This window comes from Odocoileus virginianus, chromosome 19 (assembly GCF_023699985.2).
Source record: "Odocoileus virginianus isolate 20LAN1187 ecotype Illinois chromosome 19, Ovbor_1.2, whole genome shotgun sequence".
NCBI classification, from domain to species: domain Eukaryota; kingdom Metazoa; phylum Chordata; class Mammalia; order Artiodactyla; family Cervidae; genus Odocoileus; species Odocoileus virginianus.
Window position 1 is genome coordinate 3,462,018 of NC_069692.1, and position 27,880 is coordinate 3,489,897.

Here is a 27,880-nt window from a genome sequence, read left to right on the forward strand (position 1 = left end):
GTATGAGCTTGACGTAAAAAGCGGTGTCATTACTACTGCGTCATGGCTGCGTTTATTGGGTCAGCCACGAGAGGAGAGAATACAGCATGTCGGCTGCTATGGCTGCTGCGTCAGCCAGGAGACAATACTGTTATGGCTGCCCTGCCAGCCAGGGGAGAGGTTGTGTTGTGTTAGGTCATGCTATGTCTGCTGCTGTGTCTGCAGGTCCTTTGGCTCCTCAAGCCTTCTTCCAGCTTCTTAGCTTGTGCCTTGTCTACCATGGGTTGAGTGAACAGTGTGGACAGTGAGATACAGTGAAATAACTGGTGTAGTCAGCAGGATACCCAGCAGGTAGGGGAGTCTGAGGCTCCCCTGGATGGAGGGAGCCAGTGACCACCATATAGCATGAGGTATCACGTGGCCTCGATCCCCTCAGCGTGGGCTCCAGTGGACGACTGGGAAGTGGTGGCCAGTTAACCAGAAAGCATTGAAAAGGTGTCACAGGCAGTGAGTTCCCATTTGCTGAACAAGGCAGCAGACAGCTGCTGGTACTGTGGGGTGGATTTTCCTGATTGCCCTGAAGACAAAAATGGACTGTATTCCACGTGATGCCGCACTGGTGTGCAATGTACAGAGACACTGGGAAGAACTAGAGCAAAGTATACTGGCATTAGAGCAAGAACCCCATGGCCCTGAAGAACCTAGTATCTGTGACAGCGAGGTGGTAAGTGAGGGTGATGATGAGCATTATGAGACTGTGGGTCCCGCTTGTCAGCGAGGCCGGTTGTGCAGTGGAAGGTGACGCATGAGCAGTCTATAGCTTAGGTGGGCATCCTGAAGGGGCTCCCACTGTGACTGAGTTCACGACGCATTGACCATATCGATACGCATCGATGTGTCAACTTCTGAGGTGGAGTTGGTCGACTTGGGTAAGCAGTTTCAGCTTGGCAGCTTGGCTTTTGCGACTGTGGGGCACAGGGGTGGGCCCACGCCTGTGGGGGGTTTGTGGGTCCTTACTGAGAGAAGTAGAGGAATGGCATGTGAGGCGCCATTTTTAAAATGTGAAGACCCCTAAGGGGGCTCACGCTGGCAAGGGTCCCATCCGGGATGCACGGATGCAAATGTGGGCTGGTTTGTGCGGAGGTATACTGTGAAGGCTGTGTCTTTTGTAGAACGTTGTACTGTAAAGGCTGTGTCCTGTGATGTAGATTGTGCTGTAAAGGCTGTGTCCTGTGATGCAGACAGTGTACTGTAAAGCTTGTATCCTCAGATTCAGAAAAGTGTGATCGAGTGGGTGGGCTATGAATGCCACAAAAATCCCCTCCATGAAGGGATGGGTCTGGCGCCTGTGGGTGGTTTTGTTAGTCCTTTGAGAAACCATGCAGGGGTGGAGTTGCCCCTGAGTAAGCTTTCCTACAATTTCAAAAGGACAGACGGGGGACTGGACTTGGTCATGAAAGATAAAGGCACTCCACATGCAGTGGTTTCCCTGATAGCTCAGTTGGTAAAGAATCCACCTGCAATGTAGGAGACCCTGATTCTATTCCTGGGTTGGGAAGATCCCTGGAGAAGGGACAGGCTACTCACTCCAGTATTCTTGGGTTTTCCCTGTAGCTCAGCTGGTTAAGAATCCACCCGCAATGTGGGAGGCCTGGGTTTAATCCCTGGGTTGGGAAGATCTCCTGAAGAAGGGAAAGGCTATCCACTCCAGTATTCAGGCCTGGAGAATTTCATGGACTGTATAGTCCATGGGGTTGCAAAGAGTCGGACACGACGGAGCGACTTTCACTTTCACATGCAGTGGGTGGCTCTTCTAGTCTCATGAGGGCAAAGACTGCAGCATGAGTTCCAGGTGCTCCGTGGTGATGGGTTTTGCTATGTATCGGTGATGTAGCTGTTTGCTCTTGTAGCTGTTGTTGAGGGATGTGGGTTCAAGTGGCAGCATTGTGCAATGGGGGATGCCTCCAAGGGCAGAACTTACATAATCTGTGGGGTAGAATGCAGGGAAAGAGCAAATTAGCCAAGATGGCACGGTCAGGCTCTCTTGCCCCACGGCCTCTCGCTCTTGCCCCGTGTTTTGTAAATAATGATGATGTAACAACTGAGCTCTCTTTAGCACTGCGCATGCGCGTCAGGAGGGATTCGCTGGGTCCTGGGTACTTAGTGCTGAATGCTTGCATGAGCTTGACCTAAAAAGCAGCAGTCTTACTGTTGTGTCATGGCTGCGTCAGTTGGGTCAGTCACGAGAGGAGAGCACACAGCGTGTCTACCGCTACAGTTGCTGCATCAGCCAGGAGAGAATACTATTATGGCCGCCGTGAGGTTGTGGCCAGGAGTGAGGTTGTGTTGTGTAAGGTTGTGCTGTGGATGCTGCGTCACCCAGGAGAGAGAATAAATGTGTCTGCAGTTCCCATGGTTCCTTAAGCCTTCTTCCAGTCTCTCAGCTCACGCCTTGCCTACCCTGGGTTCAACTAACGGCGGACAGTGTGAACAGCGGAACACATGCCCTCTTCTAGGGTATCTTCCCCACCCAGGGATCAAACCTGCGCCTCTTATGTCTCCTGCATTGGCAGAGGGGTTCTTTACCACTAGCGCCACCCGGGAGCCCTCTAACCATGGCAGATGGTTGTAATTTTGCCATCTTCTGAACTCCTGTGGTTTAAAATGGGAAGTTAATCACCTTGTGTCTTATAGTTTTCAAGTGTTATTCTGAGCTTCATTGAGATGTTCTGCTGCGACTTCACCTTTCACATGTTAATTTCTTAGCTCCTTGGGGGCATAGAGCATGCATTTTACTTTGTAGTGTATTTCATAGTCTCTGGTACTTAGTAAATTTGACTAAATGGTGGATGATTTAAGAGAATACAATGATTTCTATCTGACATTAAGATATCTTGTGTTAATATCTGGGACATAAGTTTTTAGGGACACAAAGTTGTGTAACACACTTGCTTTGTGCCAAATGCTGAAGTAAAGGAGTAAAGGAGATAGGCTGATAACATATTTTCTCAGGGAGCTCACTCTAAGAGAGATGAACATATAAATACACACACACACGTGGTGGCAGGGGGAGGGAGTGCTTCCATCAGCAGTAGTCACACCTGTGGCCTGAGTAAGGTGATGTTCTTTTCTGCCCAAGGAGGCAAGGATGGGGATGGGAGAAGGTATCCAAGAGCTGGTTTGTGAAGAGTAAGTGCTTTGCTCAAGGAATGGATTACATACTGTGTGCAGGCATCAAAACTGCCCTGTGATGTACATAACAACTCGTTGTTGTTATTCAGTTGCTCAATCATGTCCGACACTTTGCGACCCTATGGACTGCAGCACACCAGGTTTCCCTGTCCTTCACCATCTCCCAGAGTTTGATCAAACTCATGTCCATTGAGTCGGTGATGCCATCCAACCGTCTGTCATCCCCTTCTCTTCCTGCCTTCGATCTTTCCCAGCATCAGTCTTCAGTGAGTCAGCTTTTCGCATCAGGTGGCCAAAGTATTCGAGCTTCAGCTTTAGCATCACTCCTTCCAATGAATATTCAGGGTGGATTTCCTTTAGGATTGACTGGTTTCATCTCCTTTCAGCAAAAGGGACTCTCAAAAGTCTTCTCCAACATCACAATTCAAAAGCATCTATTCTTCGGTGCTCAGCCTTCTTTATGGTTCAACTCTTACATCCGTACATGACCACTGGAAAAACCATAGCTTTGACTAGACAGACCTTTGTTGACAAAGTAACGTCTCTGCTTTTTAATATGCTGTCTAATTTGGTCATAGCTTTCTTCCAAGGAGCAAGTGTCTTTTAATTTCGTGGCTGCAGTCACCATCTGCACTGATTTTGGAACCCCCTCCCCCCCCAAAATAAAGTCTGCCACTGTTGCCATTGTTTCCCCATCTATCTGCCATGAAGTGATGGGACCTGATGCCATGATTAGTTTTCTGAATGCTGAGTTTCAAGCCAGCTTTTTCACTCTCCTCTTTCACTTTCATCAAGAGGCTCTTTAGTTCCTCTTCCCTTTCTGCCATAAGGGTGGTGTCATCTGCATATCTGAGGTTATTGATATTTTTCCCAGCAATCGATTCTGGCTTGCATGTCATCCAGCCCAGCATTTCAGATGATGTACTCTGCATATAGTTTAAATAGGCAGAATGACAATATACAGCTTTGATGTACTCCTTTCCCAATTTGGAACCAGTATGTTGTTCTGTGTCTGGTTCTGTTTCTTCTTGACCTACAAACAGGTTTATCAGGAGGCAGGTCAGGTAGTCTGTTATTTCCATTTTTTTATGAATTCTCAACAGCTTGTCATGATCCACACAGTCAAAGGCTTTAGCATAGTCAGTGAAGCAGAAGTAGATGTTTTTCTGGAATTCTCTTGCTTTTCTATGATCCAACAGATGTTGGCAATTTGATCTCTGGTTCCTCTGCCTTTTCTAAATTAGGAAGTTCTTGGTTCACATACTGTTGAAGCCTCGCTTAAAGGATTTTGAACATTACCTTGCGAGCATGTGTAATGAGTACCACTGAGCAGTAGTTTGAACATTCTCTGGTATTGCCCTTCTTTGGTATTGGAATGAAAACTGACCTTTTCCGGCCCTTTCATAGAAAAGATTATTAGTATAAAGCATAAAAGTTAATTAACAATGTACAAGTAGAAATAAAGATTAATTTTAAAAATAATAATAACAAAAATGTACTTTTTGAAAGTCCATTTACATAAAATTCCTTTTATTTTCCTTCATCCTTTCCTCCCTCCTCACTCTCTCTATTCGTTTCTTCCTTCTTCCCTATTCAGGTCAGAAACCTGAAATAATCTTAAAAGCAGTTAGGAATTATTGACCACTTGCTGTGTGTCAGGCTCTGTGCTGCTCCTATCCTGGTTGACCTCATCTGACCCTCATACAGCCCAGTGACTGCAGCAGCATTTCTTCTCTTTTTTTTTTTTTTTTTTTTGCTGCTAGTTTATTTTTCAATCCATTTTTATTGGAGTACAGTTACTTTACAATGTTGTGTTAATTTCTGCTATACAGAAAAAGTGAATCAGCTATCCACATACATATATTCCCTCTTTTTTGGATTTCCTTCCCATTTAGGTAACCATACAGAGTTCCCTGGTGATTCAGACAATAAAGAATCTGCCTGTAATCCAGGAGACCCTGGTTCCATCCTTGGGTTGGGAAGATCCCCTGGAGAAGGGAATGGCAACCCACTCTGGTATTCTTGCCTGGAGAATTCCATAGACAGAGGAACCTAGCGGGCTAAGTCCATGGTGTTGCAAAGAGTCAGTCACCACTGATTGGTATATAGAGAACACTGAGTAGAGTTCTCTGTGCTATGCAGGAAGTTCCTATTAGTTATTTATTTTATACATAGTATATATACTATATATATAGTATTTTATACATAGTGTGTATATATATATATCAATCCAGTCTCTCAGATACTCCAACTTCTCTCTTCCCCCGATTATATCCATATGTCCATTTTCTGTATCTGTGTTTCTATTTCTACTTTTCAGATAATTTCATCCATATCATTTTTCTAGAGTCCACATATAAGTGATATCATGCTCTACCTGGTTTTCTCTTTCTGACTTACTTTTACTCCATATGGCAGTCTCTAGGTCCATCCATGTCTCTGCAGATGACACAGTTTCATTCTTTATTATAGCTGAGCAATATTCCTTGTGTACATGTACTACATCTCCTTTATCCCTCTGTTGATGGACATTTAGGTTGCTTTCATGTCCTGGCTATTGTAAGTAGTGCTGTAAAGAATATCAGGGCACATATATCTTTTTGAATTATGGTTTGCTCTAGGTATATGCCCAGGAGTGGGTTTTCTAGGTATTATGGTGGTTCTATTTTTAGTCTTTAAGTCACCTCCATTTTGTGTTCTCCATAATGGCTGTATCAACTTACATTTCCATCAAAATATAGGAGGGTTCCTTTTCCTCCATACCCTCTCCAGCATTTATTATTTGTAAATTTTTTTAAACTTTTAATTTTATATTGGTTTGCAGATGATTAGCCATGTTGTGATAGTTTTGAGAACACGACAAAGGGACTCAGCCATGCATATACATGTATTCATTCTCCCCCAAACTCCCCTCCCATCTAGGTTGTCACATAATATTGAGCTGCCGCTGCTGCTGCTAAGTCGCTTCAGTCGTGTCTGACTCTGAGCGACCCCATGGGCTGCAGCCCACCAGGCTCCCCCGTCCCTGGGATTCCCCAGGCAAGAGTACTGGAGTGGGGTGCCAGTTCCTTCTCTGTAATATTGAGCAGAATTCCATAAATTATATAGTAGGTCCTGATTGGTTATCCATTTTAAGTATAGAAGTGTGTACATGTCAATCACAAGCTCCCTAACTAACCTTTCATCCTGTCCATCCCTACTGGCAAATGCAAGTTTCTTCTCCTAAGTTGGTGAGTCTGTATCTGCCTTGTAAGTTCACTTGTATCATTTCTTTTTAGACTCTGCATGTAAGGAATGTCACATGATATTTCTTCTCTGTCTGATTTAATTCACTCAGCATGATATTCTCCAAGTCCATCCATTTTGCTGCATATGGTATTATTTCATTCTTTGTAATGGCTCGGTAATATCCCACTGTTTGTATATGTGTGTGTGTATATATATATATGTATATATATATATACATATATATATATATATATATATATATGCTGCTGTTAAGTCACTTCAGTCGTGTCCGACTCTGTGCGATCCCATAGACGGCAGCCTACCAGGCTCCTCTGTCCATGGGATTTTCCAGGCAAGAGTACTGAAGGGGTGTGCCATTGCCTTCTCCAATATATATATATATATATATATATATATATATATACACACCACATCTTTACCCATTCCTCTGTTATGGGCAATTAAGTTGCATCCATGCCCTGGTTATTGTAGATAGTGCTACAACGAATACTGGGGCATGTGTGTTTTTTAAACTATTATTATCTCTGGGTAAATGCCCAGGAGTGGGATTTCTGGGTGATATGGTAGTTCTATTTATATTTTTTAAGGAGCTTCTATAGTGTTCTTCATAGAGGCTGTGTCAATTTACATTTCCACCAAAAGTGTAGAAATGTTCCCTTTTCTCCACATCCTCTCCAGCACTTATTTGTAGATTTTTTGATGACAGCAATTCTGACTGATGTGAGGTGGTACCTCATTGCGATGGCATCACTGATTCAGTGGACATGAACTTGGGCAAACTCCGGGAGATGGTGAGGAACAGGGAAGCCTGACATGCTGCAGTCCATGGGGTCACAAATACTTGGATGTGATTTGGCGATTGAACAACAATTAGTGATGTTGAGTGCCTTTTGATATGTTTGTTGGCAGATGTAAGTCTTCTTTGGAGAAATGTCTACTTAGATCTTCTGCCCATTTTTTGAAATTTTTTATTTTTTTATATTGAGCTATATGAGTTTGTATATTTTGGAGATTAATTCTTGTTTGCAAATATTTTCTTCTATTCTGAGGATTGTCTTTTCACATTGTTTATAGTTTCCTTCATTGTGCAAAAGCTTTTAAACTTAATTACATCCCCTTTGTTTATTTTTGTTATGATTTTCATTACTTTAGGAGGTGGTTCAAAAAAGATCTTGTTGTGATTTATGTCTAAGTGTGTTCTACCTATATTTTCCTCTAAGAGTTTTATGGTGTCTTGCCTTACATTGAGGTCTTTATTCCATTTTGAGTTTATTTTTTTATATGGTGTTAGAGAGTGTTCTAATTCCATTCTTTTAGGTATAGCTATTCAGTTTTCTCAGCACCACTTATTGAAGAGACTGTCTTTTCTCCATTATTGTATGTTATTGTCTTGTATTTGCACTTAAGGTAATTATTGATATATATGGTCCCATTCCATTTTCTTAATTTTTTTTTAGGGCTTTTTTTTCTTTTGTGCTTCCCACCTAGAAAACTTCTTTTGGTAATTGTTGTAAAGCTGGTTTGGTGGTGCTAAGTTCTCTTAACTTTTGCTTGTCTGTAAAGTTTTTGATTTCTTTGTAAAATCTGAATGAAAGCCTTGCTGGGTAGACTATTCTTGGTTGGAGGTTTTTCCCTTTCATCACTTTAAATATATCTTGCCACTACCTTCTGGACTGCAGAGTTTCTGCTGAAAAATCAGCTGATAACCTTATACGGACTCCTTTTATATTAATTGTTGCTTTTCCCTTGCTGCTTTTAATATTTTGTGTATTTAATTTTTGTTGGTTTGACTAATATGTGCCTTTGTGTTTCTCCTTGGGTTTATCCTCTATGGGACTCTCTGCACTTCCTGGACTTGGCAGATTATTTCTTTTCACATGTTAGGGAAGTTTTCAACTTCAAATATTTTCCTCAAATATAAACTCTTCAAATATTTTCTCAGACCCTTTCTTTCTCTGTTCTTCTTCTAGGACTTCTATAATTCAAATGTTGGTGCATTTAATATTATCTCAGAGGTTTCTGAGTCCTCATTTCTTTTCATTCTTTTTTCTTTATTCTGCTGTGCTTTAGTTATTTCCACGTTTCTATCTTCTAACTCACTTATCCATCCTTCTAGTGTATTTTTCATTTCAGTTGTTGTGCTGTTAATCGCTGATTGTTTTTTCTTTAGTTCTTCTAGGTCCTGGTTAAACATTTATTTTACCTTCTCAATCCATGCCTGGACTCTGTTTTTGAGATCTTGGATCCTCTTTATTATCATTACCCTGAAGTCCTTTTTGGGTCGATTTCCTATTTGTTCTTCATTTATTTCATCTTGTGGATATTTACCTTGTTCCTTCTTCTGCAACGTTTCTCTGCTGTCTTATTTTGTCTAACTTCTGTGCTTGTGGTCTCATTTCTGCAGGCTGCATGGCTGTTCAGGAACTACAGTTTCCTCTTGCTTCTGCTGTCTGTCCCCTGGTGGGTAAGATCGGTCCAGGGGCCTGTGTAGGTTTCCTCGTATGGGAGACTGGTTCCTGTCCTCTGGTGGGTGGAACTGTGTCTTGTTCCTTGGGTGGGCAAGAGCAGGTCATGTTGTGTGTTTTGGGGTGTTTGTGAGCCTAGTATAACTTTAGGCAGCCTGTCTGCTGATGGGTGGGGCTGTGTTCCTGTCTAGCAGGTTGTTTGGTGTGAATGTACAGTACTGGAGCCTGCAGGTAGTTGGGTGTAGCTGGGTCTTGGTTTCAAGATGGAAAGCTCTGGGAGAACTCACACCAATTAATATTCCCTGGGGCCAGGAATTCTCTTGTGGTCCACTGTCTTGGACTTATCACTCTTACTACAGAAGCCCAGGCCTGACTCCTGGCTGGGGAACCCAGAGCCCACAAACCATGCATCACAGACAAAAGGGAAAAAAAATAAGAAAAAGAAACAGACAAACAAAACTTAAGACAAGTGATGGACGCTAAACCAACCAAACAAGAGAGATAACAACCAAACAAAAGAACTTCCCAAACAAAAAGAAACCATGAAAACAAACAAAAACAAACAGAAAGTCAACTTAAAAAAAAGTAAACATAAACCAAACACCCAAAAACAATCATATAAAAATTAAGAAAAAAACACAAAGCAACAAAATAGTAAATTAAAAATAGAAAAATAGAAAATATATTAAAAATTTAAAGAAAATCTAAGTAAAAAATCATCAAAGAAACACAAAACAGCAACCACAGGACAAAATGAAAGAAAAAAACAAAATGAAAACAAAAAAAACCCAAAGCAAATAATAGTAATAATATTTTCCTGAGGGCTCTGTTAGTGTCCTTGCCCCCGCTGTGAGCCACAGCTAAACTTCGCCTCTGCAGGAGGCCCCCCAATACCTCTAGGTAGGTCTCTGGACCTGCTGTTGGCACTATGGAGCCAGCTTAGTCTGTGAGACAGACTCATGTGTAACAACATCCATGTATATTTTTTTCCCAAAGTCTAAAGCTGCTTAAAGCTAGACTGTGGGAGCACTTATCATCCATTCAGCTATTCCACAAATGCAGGGTTTACTGAGAATACTTGGATTTCATCCTCAGCTTATATAGCTAAATAGATTTCCTTAGTTGCACAATCCCTTTGTGGGGGCTGTGCTTTGGTTTTGGCCAAAGTGGCGCTCAGCTTTGGTTGAGATCCCAACCCAGCATGTGGGCCTACCTCAGGTATACCTTCTCTTCCCAGGTGAGAGCCAGTGAATGCAGCGGCTGATTGGGACACTTATTTGCTCCGGCTGGGAAGGATAAGGTGGCCATAGCTGGGGGCCGTGGTGGCAGAGACCAGCAGAAAGTTGCAAAAGACTGGGATGTGCTCACTCTGGTGGGACTCCATCCCAATGCCAGCAGGGGGTTTCCAATGGTGGCCCTACCCCTTGGGTGCCATTCTACACTGGCGCCTCATTTCCAAGGCAATCCATGCTGCTTTTAGAAGCATTCCCAGCTGTGGAGTCCCTCACTCGTGTCCCCTCAGGTTGTCTCTGAACAGCCAATAGTGGCACTCTTCCTGGATCTGCTTTCCAAACCTCATGCTTTTGCACTCAACCCTGATTAGCACTGGCAGCTTCCTGGGGTGCCGAGGGCTGATCCTGGAGGAAGTTTTGGCATGGACAGTGCACGTGGACCTTCCAGGTCCTTCAAAGTGGGGGGCTTTGGCTTGAGGGACTAGTGAGCCTGCTCAGATGGGTGCCCCTCCCAATGCCCATGGCATCAGGGGCTAGTGGGTCAGGGAGAGGTTAGCAGTAGCGGCTCTGCCTCCTGCATGCCACTCAACGATGGCACCTTGCTTCTAGAGTGTCCTGAGCTTCTTCTGAAAACTTGCCTGATTGTGGAGCTCCTTACATTTGTCCCTTCAGGCTGTCCCTTCACAGCCAGCAGCTGTCCCTTCCCTGGGTTCATTCTCCAAACCCCACTTTACAGCACCCAGCCCCCTCCACACCAGGAGACACAACTCAGGCAGGGGTGCCGAGGGCTACAGCACAGACCATGCGTGAACAGTTCTTACATTTTCCTGCCTTTCACACATCGCTTACTGCGTTCCCCTCTGGTCCTCTGAAGGTCCCTTTCTGCCCTTGCTGATTTTCCCACAACAGATGGACTTTTCTGAGTACGAGAACCTCTCACCTTCAGCTCCCTTCCAGAGATGCTGGTCCCTTCCTGTTTTCTCTTTTTCCTTTCTTTCATCCTACCTGATTGTGTGGGGATTTTTCTTGTCCCTTTTGGTGCCTGAGGTTTTCCACTAATTTTCGGCAGGTGCTCTGTGACAGTTGTTCCATTTGTAGGTATATTCTTGATATACTTGTGAGAAGAGGCAAATTCTTCATCCTCCAATCCCACCATCTTGACGCCTCCCTCCAGCAGCAACATTCTGATGAAGACTCTAGGGCTCAGGGGGGGAGATGACTTGCTCAAGGTCAGCCAGCTGGTGGGTGGCAGAGCCTAGCTCTAATCCCCTTTGTCTCTGAAGTTCTGGCAATTAGTCACAAACAAGGCTGCCTTCCTCCCTTTTCCCAGCTCCAGTCTGGAACACTTGATGCATCACACATCTGGAATTTTAAATTCCTTAATATTTTGTATAGGTCCACTCCTATTACCAAAGCCCCATTCAGATGCAAATAGTACTTCCCTGGGTAACTTCTGTGGCCTCTCAATCGGCCTCACTTTCTTCTAGGACTCCTGTCTCATGGATGAATTTCAAGCTGACCAGCAGAGAAGGCTTTCAGGGCTTTCAAGCATCTATTAGACACTTTAGCAAGACTGAAGCTGACCGTCCAGAACACACATTTTGAGCCACTGCCCTATAGGGTCCTGGCTGAATTCAGAGAGGAAATCATGAAAGGTAGGAATCTGGGAGAGAGGAGACTGGGGAGCAGAGGGTAATGCTTAGGAAACCCAATGAATTATTCTCCATTTCCTTGAAGGCTTGGCATTAGATAAATAAAACTTGAGAATGAACAAGGTAATTTTTAAATTTGAAGTTAATATAAAGAAAACTGACTTGTAGATGTTCATATGTGCATTCATGTCTGAGCCTACTCCTTGAAAATCACAGTAGAAGACTATGTCCTAATTTTTTCACATTGTGATGTGATTTTCTGAAGCTGTTTTTGAAGTTTCCAGTTTCCCATACTGTCAGATATATGTGTTAGTAACAGTTCAATAACATGGTAATAGCTTAGGTAAATAAAGAGTAATTGGTTTGAGTCTTCCCTTCACATAAAACCTGGTTAACAGCATGGGGACTAAGTAATATTATATCTTCTCACCTCCTTTGGTTTGTTTAGACTGCAGTTGGGAAAAACGATCACTTTCAGGAACCAAACCCTCTGGTGTCTGACGCTCAGCTGCGAGGTTGTCTGGGCCTCCCGTTGGGTGTGGTTACTTGACGTTTTCAGGGATGTGGTTTTGCTCTAGGGCTGGGCCTCTCAAACAACTCTAATTAGGAAATTAAATGAGTATCGACAGTTTGAAGAGTTTTGTCTTCACCCTTGTCTCTTTTTTCACTCTATGTCTTGACCAGGCCATTGTATACTATAAAAATCCTAAATTAAAAAGCAGATTTGAGATGAATGATGCATTACTTTTGCTTTGTCAATTGTTCTTTTTGTCTAAAATAAAACAAGTTAAAATCAACATAGAATTATGAAAGCTACTCTATGTATTTAATCCTCTGTGAACTATTATGCAAGCTTGTTCAAATTGTTCCTAAATAAATCATTTTTGTATATCTATTTAAACTGTGAACTGAACTTTTACTCTCACTTTTGATAGACAGTTATCATAAATGTCTATGCTTTTCTCTGACTTTATTTTTTATAAGCCTGAATCAGACCATGCTTTTTAAATTATGTGTTTGTCATGCTTGGCGGTTTATTCACTGTTTGGCCATTCCTAAGCTTCTGTAATTCTTTTGAGGGCTCCAAAAGGTCACTGTGTGCCCTGACCTCCTGCTAGGTGGACGGCTTTTTTTTCTCTCCAGATGTTTTCCACTTCAAACTTTTATAGCCATAGCCTGTATACAAGTCATATATGAATAGTGTCAAGTATCATTGTCCAGCAGTGAAATCAGGACCCTTCCAGATTGGAGGGAAATGTTAACAGAGAGCAACTGTTGTCCTGGAGTGTTTCTCCTGGCAAGCCAGCTCCGAGCAGGCTGTTTTCCCTTCAGCCATCTGTGCTTCCATAAACAATCTGCAGCGGTTTCTTCTGCTCATTCAAATTCTAGCAGCTGGATTCCCGGCTAAGTTCCTTTTGATGTTGTGACACCAGTAGCAGCGCTCTCATGAATCTTGTTGTTTCTTTCTACTTTGGGGGATTATATCACCAAAGATGTTAAGTAAGTAGTTCACTGGACTCTTCACACACAAGGATTCTGCAACGCATATGCCAAAGGAGGGCACTCTGGCCTGATGCTAAAATGAAGTAGAGTAAGCCCCGTGGGCAACCTCCAGTGTCCTTGTTTCTTATCTCTTTAAAAACAAGTAAATCCTTCTATCTCTTTAACATTTTTCATCAGCTAAGAAGTCTGTTTTCCCCCTATCTGCATTACCCATCAGTGCTGTCTATTTCTGACATTGTGCACTTTAGCAACTTGGATTCAGTTCAAAGAAAGTGCTTCCAAAAATAAACATCTAGCTTTATTAGGTATTAGTAGACTTAACCCTTCGTAGTAAAAACGTTCAATGCACAAGTAGTTGGTTTTATATACATATATATGCATATGTTATTTAGAGTGTGTACATTTATTTATGTACAAAATCTTCTTGAAAATAGTCACATTCTTGTTTCTGTTTAAATTCATCTAATGCACAAATATTTTGCTTTTTAAAAAGATCAGCAGCATTAAAAATTATGGAAAATTTCAGAATATATTGCACTTGCTCTTTTACAAGTGAAAAGAGTTAAAAAACAAATTTAGAATCATGATTTTTTTTTACTCCTATTACTTTGCAAAAAGAATTGTCATAGTCTATAAAACAGCTTTTCTTTAAAGAAAAGGCAATTGTCAGAAAGTAAGTTAGCATATAAGCAAAAAGGAAATTTTAAAATATCTTTCAGAGAGATTTGTGAGAAGTTGAATTGGTGACTTAATCAAAAACTGAGCAGAATACCATGAGTAAACATGATTTTTTTATTAAAAAAGTAGACATATAAATGATATAAAAATGCAGATAAACATTACACAAGTTGAACATTTACTAATTTTTCACTGTGATATCAAAAACTTTAACAAAACATTTAAGTGATTGATCAATATTTTACCTATTCATTGATAAGTTTTATTGATTTTGTAAGATAAAGACATTAAAAATGAGCTTGACTATCAATTTTAAACTCTTTAATATTAAGATGCATTTGCTTTCATGCAGAACTGTATTACTAAACTCAGGAATAATATTTTTTTCTGAATTTATTCAGAATAAAATAGAAAACTCTTTCCCTTGAGGAAATAAACTTTTCTTCAATTCCAGTGAAATATCAATGAATTAATGATGTTGAGTGCCCTTAATTTCATCCCAGGAAACTGTTTCCATAATTAAAAGCTCCAATGGTCAGTCTATCTTGTTCTTCATTGTGGCCTGAGTACCAACATGGTAGGCACTCGATGAATAGATTGAAAAAATGTATGAATATTGATTGATGCTTGAAATTCATTACACTCAAGTGGTCTTGTAGGAGATACTAGGGATAAGCATCAGATATTCTGGCTCTGCCACTTGGCCAATTGTGTGGCCATGAGTGAGGTATCCAAAGTCCTGCTGATTCTCTCAGTCATAAAATAATGGAATTGCAGCATTGTTGCAGTGTAGTCTCTAGACGGAGCAATATCCTCTCATTTATGCAACAAATATGTATTGAACACTTTGGTAACCACCATGCAAAACTGTATTTATACCATGTTTCTGTCATTTACAGTGCTAAGCTAGTGGAAAAGAAGTGAGAAGAGTATTACTGGGAGATAGTGAAGAGGGTTGAAACCAAACAGAGGAAATGAAAAAAGACTTTTTGTGGTAGAAGAAAACGGGGTGATGGAAATATAGCACAGAGAGCAGCAGGAGGAGAAGAGGAGACAAAAGAGGAGGCTACTGTGGGGCTGGAGGGAGACTGATGGAGGTTGGGACTAGGTATTAGGGTGGGGCAACGGAGCTCATGAAAAGCGGGTGAGATTGAAATCTATTTTGTTTGTAGAATTAAAAGTAATTGGCATGAATATTTTAAAAATGAAGACTGAGTGATCAGGCACTCTGAAGAGTAATTCTCAGAATCCCTGCTCAAGTGGATGAGTGGTGGAGGTGGCATTGGCTAAGGTGGAGGGCACAAGTGGATGAGGAGACATGTGCAAACCAAGTGTGACTCCTGAGCATCAGGTGGGGGTATCAAGCAGGCACGTGGATGCATAGAGCTTAGAGGTGAGTGCTGGATGAAAATATAAACTAGAATCACCAGAATATACAGATGGTATTTAAATTGTGGGACTATGGTATGTATTATATTTACAATGGAATATTTCTCAGCCATAAGAAGGAATGAAATGATGGCATTTGCAACAACATGGATGAACCTAGAGATCATCACACTAAATAAACTCTTATGCCCCATGTCCGAATCCCCGAGCGGGAAGAGAGAAGACTTCCAAGACAATGCAACTCGCAAAAAAAGGGAAGTTTATTACTGACTCGAGCCAGGGCTTTCTGCCGCAGCCATCGCAGTGGTGCAGGGTCAGAAAAGCCCTGAGCAGAGGCGGTTACCCAAATTTATAAGGTATGCATAAGCGGTTAGTAGCTGGCTTAAGCGGATTGGTTACATGTTTGCAAAGCAATTCTATTGGTACAAACTTTCGCGGGCTTTTGTTCAAACTTAGGTGTCCGTGGGCTTTTCAACTCTCCCTTTGTTTCTTACTGGGTGCATATTGATTGGCTGGCTCTAGGTTGCCTGATGGGGGCGGGGAATCCCACCATTTCAGGGGAAACCGAAACCCAGGTCCGGGCAGTCTGCCAGCCCTGGCAGCCCCACATAAACCAAAGACAAATATTACATGACATCACTTATATGTGGAATCTATAAAAGATAAAAATGAACTTATTTTCAAAACAGAAAGAGACTCACAGACACAGAATACAAACTTATGATTACCGAAGTGGAAAAGGGAGATGAGGAAAGGATAAATTAGGAGGTTGGGATTAACATTTACACACTAACTACTGTATATAAATTAGCTAATCCACAAGGACATTTGGTATAGCACAGAGAACTGTCTTCAATAGCTTGTAATAATCTATAGGAAAAAAGAATCTTAAAAAGAATATATATTTATGTATGTATAATTGGATTGTTGTTCTGTGCACCTAAAACTACCATGACATTGTAAATAAACTATACTTCAATAAAAAAATACATGGGCCTGGGAGTAATAACAGCAACTATATCAGACCTTGAACAATGCCAATGCTGTTTGTTCCAAGAGCTCTATAGTACTCACTGACCCATTAGAATGACTCTTTTGGTTGAAGTCAAATACCCACTCGTCACTGATGGCCCAGAGTTTTAGTGGCAAAATCATGCAGATAGTCTCTTTTTTTTAATCCTTGTTTTTCAAGTAATACAAAAATATTTTTATATAAAAGAGTAGCTCTTGATTAGAGTCTTATCTACCTAATATATGTATTGAGATTTGAATTGGCTCTGTGAAACTCAGGTGGAAATAAGGCACATTTGAATATGTTTTGTTACTCAATTATAACATGGCTCCCAGGCTCTGTGATTTATTGGTGGGAAATTCAACTGTAGATCTGCTTTTATTGGAGGAGTCTGTTCTTCCAGAGGCCTTGGCAAAAGCTCTAGGGGCTTAACTGATCAGAAATTTTGGGCAAGGACCATCTGAACTCCTCATCTTCTTCTGGTTGACTGCTCACGGCAGCCACAGTTCCAGGGGCCAGTGAGAAGCTGTCTTTGCTTTAAAGGAAGCCGTGTAGTATTTACTTTTGAGCTGAAGTTTTGGCTGATCTTCCAACTGGACTCTCTAACTCAGAATCTCAAAAATTTCATGTTTTAATCACCCTTCTATTTCTTCTATGTAGGTGCCCGGGAGAGGAGGACCCAAGCTATGGACTTTGTGCCCTCCAGGAGGCCCAGCAGAGACTCATGCTGCCAAGTCACAGCCCAATCTTTTGCTACTGCGTGTCCATCACCAAGGGTAATTTCAGGTTTTTTCTTCTCCCTAACTGGATCAGTGACTACTTTTTTGTGGGACTGGAACATTCTCTCTTCCTAACTGGTTTGTAGCTTTCAAGATCTATTGGGCTTGCTTTTGCTTTCACATGATACCCATGCCTTCGACTTCAGATTGGTGGGTACAGCCTGTCACAGCCTGCCTACCTCACCCACAAGTAAAGCTAACCAATGGGCAGCCGCACTTCTCCACCCTCTTGTTTGGTTGTGCATTGTTTTTCTTAGCCTCACTGTGGGCTGGGACCTCCTCCTGCAAACCCAGGACCTTTGCTTCTTGCCTGACGAGCCACACAGCAGGCAGGCTGATGGGCCTGTACATCTGCAGGTATGAGCTCTCTTTTCTTGCCAGTGTGTTTTGGAAGGGGCCTCAGGAAAGGGGCTCACCCCAGGCTTCTCAAAAACTGACAAAGCAAGTGTGGGAAATTTCAGCTGCTCTGATAATGTCTTGTCTGCTTTAGCTGTTTACTGGCTAAGCCAGTCCCCCCTGAAATCATCCATTTGACACTTGTTTCTCAAATAGTGGATCTTCCTGTACTTTTGAAAAAGTTGAGAATGTGCCATAGTTTAGTCAGATTGATCTCAGAACAAAGCAAGTGTCTGATGATTATCCCATTGTACTTGTTTTAAACAGACTATTCACATTTCCTGAGTCTAAAGAGACTGGATAGAACTCTTTCAATCCATCCACATTGTAGTCTATATTTACTCACACACCTTTACAACTGGTCTCCCTGGTGTTCCTCCAAAAAACTGACATACTCTGATCTCTGATATTCAACACATCAGGACATCTGTTTTGATTAGTTGAGACATTTGTTCGCATTCATGAAAGCCCTAATGGGTGGGAATACCATTTCTGGAAACTAAACTCAGATTTGATAATTTACTTTTTGCATCAGAGGGAATACAGCGTCCCCCACTGTCTGTTTAGTACATTTGCTGTTGTTTTCATTGGTATGTTTAAGTGAGGGACCATAGGATTGCTTCTGTACCCCAGGACTTTGGCACCAGGTCATCGTGTGCACTCCTTATTAGTAAAGAGATTTCCTGTTTGGAAATTCAGAGTCTGAGACAGACTTCAAAAATCAATTTCTATGCTCCTCTATTTTTGGTATTTCTCTAGTAATGACAGAGAAATCCATCTCTTGGGAAAACTCTTAAGATTTTACTCATTTTCTGTTCCTTTCTAAGCTTTTTGAGTATCACTCTATACTATCTTAGAAGATTTAAAGCAATTTTTGCACATGCTCTCAAACTCAGTTCTGTCACATCCATGAGTATTTCCCATGTCCATCGTTTTCAGAGTCCACATTTATCTTTGCTCAGCAGGGCTCCAACGGGGTCACAGCTGTAACTGGTTTCTTAAACAGTCTGAACTCAGTCGGGAGTGAATATGAAACCATCCTATTTTCCTCTAGTCACTGACTGGGACCACGCTCAGATGAATTTCTCTTTATTGTATCTTGGACAACATCTTGGCCACATTAAAACTGGGGTCACTTTGGATGATTTAAAGGAAGTCTATTTTAAAACTCTAGTCTCCTTTCTGATTGAAACCTTAACTCCTCTTCTCTGCCAGTAGCTCTTAAATAGGAGTGGGCAGGTTCTGCTCTTTCATTTCCCTTTCGTTTGAAGAGAGGATGCTGAAAGTTGAATATCTCAGGGATAACTCTTTTCCTTTTCTGAGGACAGGCAGATTCTGGTAGTGGTCGTTAGGGCTGTTCATTGAGGTTTCTGTTTTCCTACTCACCACATGGAGGAGTTGCACTTCCTGACTCCTTCATGTACTTTTATACAGACAGATGGAGGAAGAAGGGGATGTGGGGGGAAATCTAATATTCTCAAAGCTTCCACCTGGAATGGATGTCTCATTTCTAGTTTGCTTTTATCAGCCAATGACCACTGAAGTCTACCTTCTGATCACCAAATAGTTGGATACTTCTTACTCAAAATTTCCATCTAGATAATGCATTCAACCCCAAGTCTAGAATCTCTGAGTGATGCTCCAGTCTCTTTACCAAGTCTGGATATGGGCTGTCCTAGCCTGCAGATCTATATATGTGATAGACAAATTATCTTTCTCCCATACATGCGATACAAAGTGATGGAAGAAGCAATATTCCATAGTCAATATTTCCACTTAGAAAGAATGAAGAACAGGGGACACAAAGCAGCTTTAGGTCCATCAGTTTAGTTCAGTTCAGTTCAGTCACTCAGTCATATCTGACTGACTCTCTGTGATCCCATGGACTGTAGCATGCCAGGCCTCCCTGTCCATCACCAACTTCTGGAGTTTATTCAACTCATGTCCATTGAGTCAGTGATGCGATCCAACCATCTCATCCTCTGTCGTCCCCTTCTCCTCCTGCCTTCAATCTTTCCCAGCATCAGGGTCTTTTCAAATGAGTCCGCTCTTTTCATCAGGTGGCCACCAAAGTATTGGAGTTTCAGTTTCAACATCAGTCCTTCCAATGAATGTTCAGGACTGATTTCCTTTAGGGTGTACTGATTGGATCTCTTTGCAGTCCAAGGGACTCTCAAGAGTCTTCCCCAACACCACAGTTCAAAAGCATCAATTCTTCGGGACTCAGCTTTCTTTATAGTCCAACTCTCATCCATACATGACTACTGGAAAAACCATAGCCTTGACTAGATGGACCTTTGTTGGCAAAGTAATGTCTCTGCTTTTTCATATGCTGTCTAGGTTGGTCATTACTTTTCTCCTAAGCAGTAAGTGTCTTTTAATTTGATGGCTGCAGTCACCATCTCCAGTGATTTTGGAGTCCAAAAAAAATAAAGTCTGCTACTGTTTCCACTGTTTCCCCATCTATTTGCCATGAAGTGATGGGACCAGATGCCATGATTTTAGTTTTCTGAATGTTGAACTTTAAGCCAACTTTTTCACTCTCCTCTTTCACTTTCATCAAGAGGCTCTTTAGTTCTTCTTCACTTTTTGCCATAAGGGTGGTGTCATCTGCATATCTGAGGTTATTGATATTTCTCCCAGGAATCTTGATTCCAGCTTGTGCTTCATCCGGCCCAGCATTTCTCATGATGTACTCTGCATATAAGTTAAATAAGCAGGGTGACAATACACAGGTCCATAGCGATTCTGAAATCCAGTTAGGCCTATGCTGACAGTGAGGAACATTCCTTGATTTGTATCTCAACTCTACTCACTGGAAGAGCCTCCTTCCTGTTCCCCATGGCTTTTGGATCTTTTGCTCTAGAATATTATTTCCTTTCCATTATTCATCAAGGTAATCAAAATATATACTTGGAAATTTTTCTGTCATTGACTACTGAGTAGTTTTATCAATCTGCTTCATAACCATGAGGACTTAAGAGAAACTGATCAGGACCCCATGGGGCTCCTGGGTACAAATCATTTCCTTGTCTTTCAGTTCTTATTTGTAGGAAATAGGCTTCATTCAGCCTCCCTGTCCTTCTCTGAGTCCCAAGGGGCAGGTTCAAACAGTTGCTAATTAGGGAAGAGAGGAGATGCAGAGTTAGGAGAGGAACAGTTAAGAAACAATAGTGTGCCTTGGGGCAGGGTCCTGGTTCCTCTTGAAGGCATACGTATAACAATATCTTTGAGCTCTTCTGTAGGAATTAAGGCCCCCACCCGGGTGAAGGATGGTAACTTCAGGCCGAGCACAAGATCCCTGAAAGACTGCCCTGTTTCTTTACCACCAGTCAGTCAGAAGAAATAGCATACCCCAGAGCTCTCACCCCAAATTCTACCCATTAAAAACTTCTCTCCCAAAACCATCCGGGAGTTTGGGGTTTCTGGGCATGAGCCACCTGTTCTCCTTGCTTAACCCTGCAATAAACCTTTCTCTGCTCCAAACTCTGATATTTTAGTTTATTTGATCTCACTATGCATTGGACACATGAACTTGTGTTTAGTAACAATTTTGACTCTTGAACAACCACTGCCCTTTTTAAAAGTTCAGCTATGTGGTTTCTTTGGTAGTATAACTCTGCTGACAACATAGCAAGCACCGTATCTATTAGGTTCCATTCAGTGTGTATTTGCCAATACAACTGATAGTTTTATGTTCATTTTGTTCAACTGTTCAATTTTGTTCAATTTTTCATATTGTTCATGAACAACATAGTTCATTTATAGACCTATTAATTCATTTTGCTAAGTTCTCTTGTGTCCACTTGAGCCTACCTCAAAGCCCGGTAGCCTACCAGGCTTTAATCTTTTTTCACTAAACCCTGTTCCCTATTGGAAGAAATAAGCATTAAATCTTTAGTTGTACTGTCTCTTCTGTCTCCTTGATCTATTCAGAGATTTCAATGAGTTTGAAAGCCACATCCCTGATTTTTATCCTTGATGAGTTCTAATTGGAGTTTATCATTCTAAGGCATTCTTAAAATTTTCTTTTGCAAATTGAGAAAGGAGAATTAGTAGCCTCTTTCAGCCTTTTTATTCATGGATTTTAGCTATTCCATTTTACTTGTTTTTACTTCTGCCTGAAGATAGACAATTTTTTTCTGAACTCATCTATTTCTCCTACTACTTTATCAAATGAAGCTAACAGCAACCAGCACACAATAACATTATTTTCTTATTTCTTTCACTAAAAATACAGATTATCTCTATATATTATCTTCTCTCCAAGTTATTTCAGACAAAACTTTTACCAAAGACATCATTGGTATATAGCATTGACCATCATCCTTTCAGCTTCCAGTAATAGCTTCCTAGCTGCCCATCTCCAGTTATAAGCAATGCTATGTATTTGTGGTTTTATGTTATATATCATGACTGTATCTTACACTAATTTCTATATCAGTACTGATTTCTGTATCAGTAAGAATATGCTAGGTAATGCTAGCTAGAATATGCTTTAGTAAAAAAAAAAATCCCTAAAACTTCAGTGGCTTAACCCAACAGATTTTTTCCGGCTCTAGTTGTTGCAGGAAAGAGAGAGAGGTGTGAGAGGATGGTCACGTCCCAGTTCATGTCTGAGCCCTTGGGATGGCTGCCAAGTGAGGGTTCTTGACTTTGTACAGGAAAGAATGCAAGAATGAGACACTGAAAAGAGAAAGAAGGCTTTTTCAGAGAAGAAACACACTCCATAGACAGAATGTGGGCCATTTTGGAAGGCAAGAGAGGCCCCAGGGTATGGGGTGGTCAGTTTTTATAGGGTTGGGTAATTACATAGGCTAATGAGTGGTAGGAGTATTTCAGCTATTTTAGGGAAGAGTTAGGGATTTCCAGGAGTTGAGGCACCACCCACCTTTTGACGTTTATGGCCCTGGAACTGTCATGACACCTGTGAGGGTGTCATTAGCTTGCTGATGTGTTACAATGGGAGTCAACTCATCTGCCATTTGGACCTCTTTGGTTCTAATCAGTTTATGTTGTGTCATCAGGTAGGTTGTGCCCCGCCCTCTTCCTGTCTCACAGCTACATGTCCAACACAAGATAATAGAAGATCTTTATTCCCTGTAGATATTCAGGGACTTGGCATGGTGGAGGCTCCAGTTGATGCAGGCTACATGTAATTAGCCATAAAGAATCTGCCTACCATGCAGGAGACACAGGAGACCCAGGTTTAATCCCTGGGTTGGTAAGATCCCAACCAGGGGATCTTGGAAAGAGGGAATGGCAACTCACTCCAGTATTCTTGCCTGGAAAATCTCGTGGACAGTGGAGCCTGGTGGGCTACAATCCATGGGGTTGGAAAGAGTCAGACACGACTGAGCACACACATGCAGGATTGTTCCCTGAAGATGTTCAGGGACTCAGAATGATGGAGGCTCCAGTTTATAAATGCTCCATGTAACTAGTCATCATTGACCACAGCTAGTTACTTGGATACACCTAAATTCAAATTGGATGGGGAAGTGTAAGACTACCAGATGCTTGGAAAGAAAACTGGAATGTTTGTGAACAGCCCTAATGAATATTATAATCATTGTAGCAAAATAGTAATTGGTTTTAGCTTTTGATATTTTAACTTGTCCATCTGTGGTACAGATGTGGAATGCACAAGAATTCTTAGCAATCCTGATACTTCCCTCAAGCCTTTCTTTCATATTCTTCCCAATTTACTTAATAGCAATTCCATTTGCTCTGTTTTTTTTGCTCAAAAATCTTATCTTTCATGTTTCTCTTTCTTTCACACTCAACATCCAATGTGATAGTCAATCCAATTGGTTTTACCTTCAAAATACAACCATAGTATTACCACTTGTTTTCACCTTCACCTCTACCATTGTTTTAAGCTACCATTGTTTTTCACCTCGTAATTGTTACCCTAGTTCTACACCTTCAACCTGTAATTATTCTCAACATATTTCTCATCACATTTTTAAAATGCAAAAACATATATAATTCCCTTACTGAAAACCCTCTAAAAACTGTATCTCTACTGCCTAAAATAGAACAATGCCTGGCACCTAGTATATGCTCAGGAAAGTTTGTTAAATAAATGAATAAAACAATACTGATTTATGAAAAGACAAATAGATCCATGGAACCAAACTGAGTATTCACACTGGAATTTTGTATATGGTGAAGGTGGCATTTCATGTCAGTGAATAACAAATGTTGGTGAAGATGTGGGGAAAGGGAAACCTAGTATGCTGTTGGTAGGATTGTTAATTGGTGCAACCACTGTGGAAAACAGTATGGAGGTTCCTCAAAAGATTAAAACTAGCACTACTATAAGATCCAACAATCCCACTTCTGGGTGTATAGTCAAAGGAAATGAGAACAGAATATTGAAGAGATCACTTTCATATTCATTGTAGCATTGTTCACAATAACCAAGATATGGAAACAAACTCAGTGTCTGTTAACAGATGAATGGATTAAAAAAATATGTGGATTATAACTCAACCACAATAAAGGAGCAAATTCTGTCTTTTATGACAACATGGATGGCACTTGAGGTCATTACACGAAGTGAAATAATCCAGACAAAGAAAGACAGTATTATTTATATATGGACTCTAAATAAAAATTCAAACTCTTAGAAGCAGAGAGCTGAAGGTGGTTTCCAGGGGCTGGGTGGTGGGCAAAGAGGGAGAGGTTGGTAAGGGTGAAAACTTTCAACTATAAGATGATAACTTCTGAGGATCTAATGTGAAACATGGTGAATGTAAGTGATAACACTATTATGTTTAACAATCTGAACTTCTTCTCTAAAGTTAAAAATAATGATGCCTGAATTAATGTTTTTTTCTGGAGTGTTATTTGAGTTTTTCATTCCTGCATTTATTTGGCAGATATTTTTTGGTAACTAGAGCCAGGCTTTGGTTAGGTACTAGGTACAGGCCAGTGAACAAAACAGAGAAAATCTCTACCATGAGGGAACTGAAGCACTCAATGAGCATCCATTGAGACACTGTGTCAAGGCTGTAAAGGTGAATATAGTTCCTGCCTTTAAATATTTATTAAGCAGATATGAATGTATAATCATAGAACAGAAATATTATATACCACCCTACCCCTAGAAAGATCAGTGGTTTTCAGGAAATAAAGGGAGTGTATATGGCATATATATTATACTATTAAAAACTAACAACAGATACATGTTATTGTTGCTGTTTAGTCACTCAGTCATTTCTGACTCTTGCAACCCCATGGCCTGTAGCCTGCCAGGTTTCTCTGTCCCTGGGATCTCCTAGGCAAGAATACTGGGGTGTTGTGATTTCCTTCTCCAGGGGCTCTTGATGACCCAAGGATCAGACTCATGTTCCCTGTGTCTCCTGCATTGCAGGAGCCAGCTAAGATGACAGAAAACACTCAATATCAAATTCATTCACAAGACAGATAACTGGTTAATTTCTTTGCTACATGTACAGCTTAAAAAAAGAAAGTCAGAAAAAACACAAAATGCACAAAAATGTGACCAGAGAGAAAAAGAAATAGAAATGGTTCAAACAAATAAAAAGAAAAACCATGATCTCTGTGTTAATACTGAAAAAAAAGTAAATGAGAACTTTAATGAGATATAATTTTAAAAGCACAATATTGGCAGAAATAATTTTTAAACATCTGGTGTTTGACAAATAAGATAAAGTTTAAATTCTAGAAGAATGGATAAACTAGATTTTAAAAAATCTAACATAAACTATAAAAGCAAATAAAACTTCATCATGAATTTATTAAGTATTTTTGGTTAACACTTTATTTTCCCAAGAAATATTGATGTCTTTTAAAATATTCTGAGATTTGCATTTCATCTGGACATAAATGATGCTGTCTATTCTAATGCCTGAAGCTGATCCTTGGATTGGCAGTTTTGTCCATGCAGAATCGTCCCTGGATGCTTGATGTTATGTAGAAGATTCACTGATAAGATTCCTTATATTCCTTATTGGAGAGCTCATTTACTAAGAGGAAAATCTTTTTAGTTTGTTCTTCACAGATATAACAGCGATCAGGATCATACCACTGTGGAAACCATGGACACAAAAATAAGAGAGAGCCCCCTCATCCAAGGCTAGGAGCCCTCCCAGGGAGGGTGGCTTCTCAGGTCACAAGGCTGTTGTCCTCAATTCTGGTTCCTCACAGTCGCTCTGGCAGCGCCTCCTTCTGGCAGGATTCTAGACAATGATTTCAGCTGAGCTCTAGTGCATTTCCTCAAAAGGAAAGGCAATAGATGAATGCAGTACTTTCTCTTGGGTGTCTGGAGGGAGGAAGAAGGACATTTAAAGCAACTGAAAAGGATGCTTAGCCTTCTGGCTTCTCCTGTATTCTCCCCCTACTTCCTGTTTCCTTCTGCAGCTTTGAATCTGTCCAGGGTATCCCACAGAGGCCTCCCGGACCTCCCAGTCTGGCCTTGTTTTTCCCAGGCATTGGATTTGGAAGGACTCTTTGTTAGGCAGGACTGGGTTTCAGGGAGGCCAGTTGTAGGATCTGCAGAGAGAACAGTCTGTGGGGCCAGTGAAGCTGTCTCAGAAATCTTGCCTTGAGGCCCAGAGTGTGAACCCAAACTACTGGTAGGAAGCTGTAAATTCTTCAAATCCAGTGAAAGGATTGGAACAAACTTTCTCCAGCTCACACGGAGGCTAACAGAAAAAAACACTTATCTCATCCAAACTTGGAAAGTTGGTCCAGAAGCAGACTGGTTGAAGGGGACAGAATTGATGGGAAAGCACTAACTACCGAGAAGTCTCTGTCCTTCCAAGGTCTTCTCTGCAGGGGGGAGCCATGCGTCTACACAGAAATGCTTTCATGGTCTGGCTTCACTTCCCTGACTGGGATGCGAGGCTGGATTCAGGGGTTTCCTTCGGGGAGATCTGCTGGCCACTTCAGTCACCCTGGACCCCACTTTACCAGAGTTACATTTTTCTGTGTCTGATAATGATGATCTGTAAACAGTCTCAGCCTCTCTGTTGCAACCCAGATGTGAGTTATACACTCTGATGCAAAGAGAATTAAAAAAGAATTGGTCCAGTATGTTCTTTGCAACATTTAGAATTCCTCTGAGAGGAATTTTCCAACTTAAAGGTCTTTTTTCCCCTCTCACAAGCATTTTATAAGTCTTGCAGGATGATTAATCATTTTTCTAAATAAAACATTTACTACTCAATGTCTAAATAAGGTATTTGAAATGCAAAGAGGTTTTCCTTTGGCTCTTCTTAAAATAAAACGTTTCTGAAAATTTCTTGGATGAAAGGATATTGAGGTTTAAATGTGTCAAAAGTTTGAGAAGCTAGGGATGGAACCTATTTACCTGGTGACCTGGTTGCATGACTGCCTTATGTTTGTTTCTGCTGAATGATTTGTACGCTATTGAACCTAGGAGGACTTAGCACTGTTCCAATGCATTCCCAATGTTCTCATTGCTAATGTAATTATGGAGTTTCACAGAATATCAAGTGTATATAAAAATGAATCATTTTGTTTCTGAAGGCTTACTAGGCTTCTTAAAAGAAGAGAGAAAAAACATTGTGTCTATTAAGGAGTCCCCCTCTCCTTACCTCCCTTCTGATTTACCTCCCTCCATTCCTCTAGACTCCCAGGGTAGCTTATTTCCTCAGTTACTATCTTTACTTCTTTATTTTCTCTCATTTCTAAGTTTTTGTCAATATCAAACTTCCAGACTCCCTGTCGTCACAACCACAGGACATGTCTAATTGTTTCTCTTTGTGGAAGAATTCTGAGGACTGTAACTTTTGTTACAGAAATAAAAAGAAAAAATAATCAGAAAGGAGAAAAGAAGACATAGATAATGCTAAATTTAATCACTTAGTGATAATCAGAGGAAAGTGTAAGGTGAATCTTGTTCAGAGGTTGGAAACTTGTAATTCCAGTGATCCCTGATTCAAATATCAATATAGTTTTGATGCATGGGTGAAAACTTCAGGATTCTAGCAGGCAGAAAAGGCACATGGACCTTTCAAGATTGTTATCTTTTATGTGTGATGTGGGAAGTTGAAATTGTGGCTACCTTAACCCAGTGGTTCTCAGGTGGGTTGTTTTGCCCACCAGGAGAAGTCTACACTGCCTGGAGACTTTTCTGGTTGTCATTAATGGTGGTAAGGGTGCAACTCATATCTAGTGGGTAGAGGAGAGGGATACTGATGAACATTCTATGGCACACAGGGGAGCTTCCACAACAAGAATTATCTGGCTGGTTTTGAGAAACCATACCTTAATCGAATTCTTCATTATTTAAAAATAAAAGTTCAAAAAAACCAATAAACATGAAAGCTAACCATCATATCACCTTTAGCCATTCTTC

General features: G+C 41.0%; 1 long non-coding RNA gene across 1 annotated transcript; it reads left to right on the plus strand.

Annotated features, from left to right (window-relative positions):
* LOC139039642 (uncharacterized) lies at positions 1–26,725 on the plus strand. Its single transcript, XR_011492983.1, has 2 exons — positions 1–703; positions 17,012–26,725. It is a non-coding gene; the product is annotated as an uncharacterized lncRNA (long non-coding RNA).
* Positions 26,726–27,880: the final 1,155 nt, after the last annotated feature.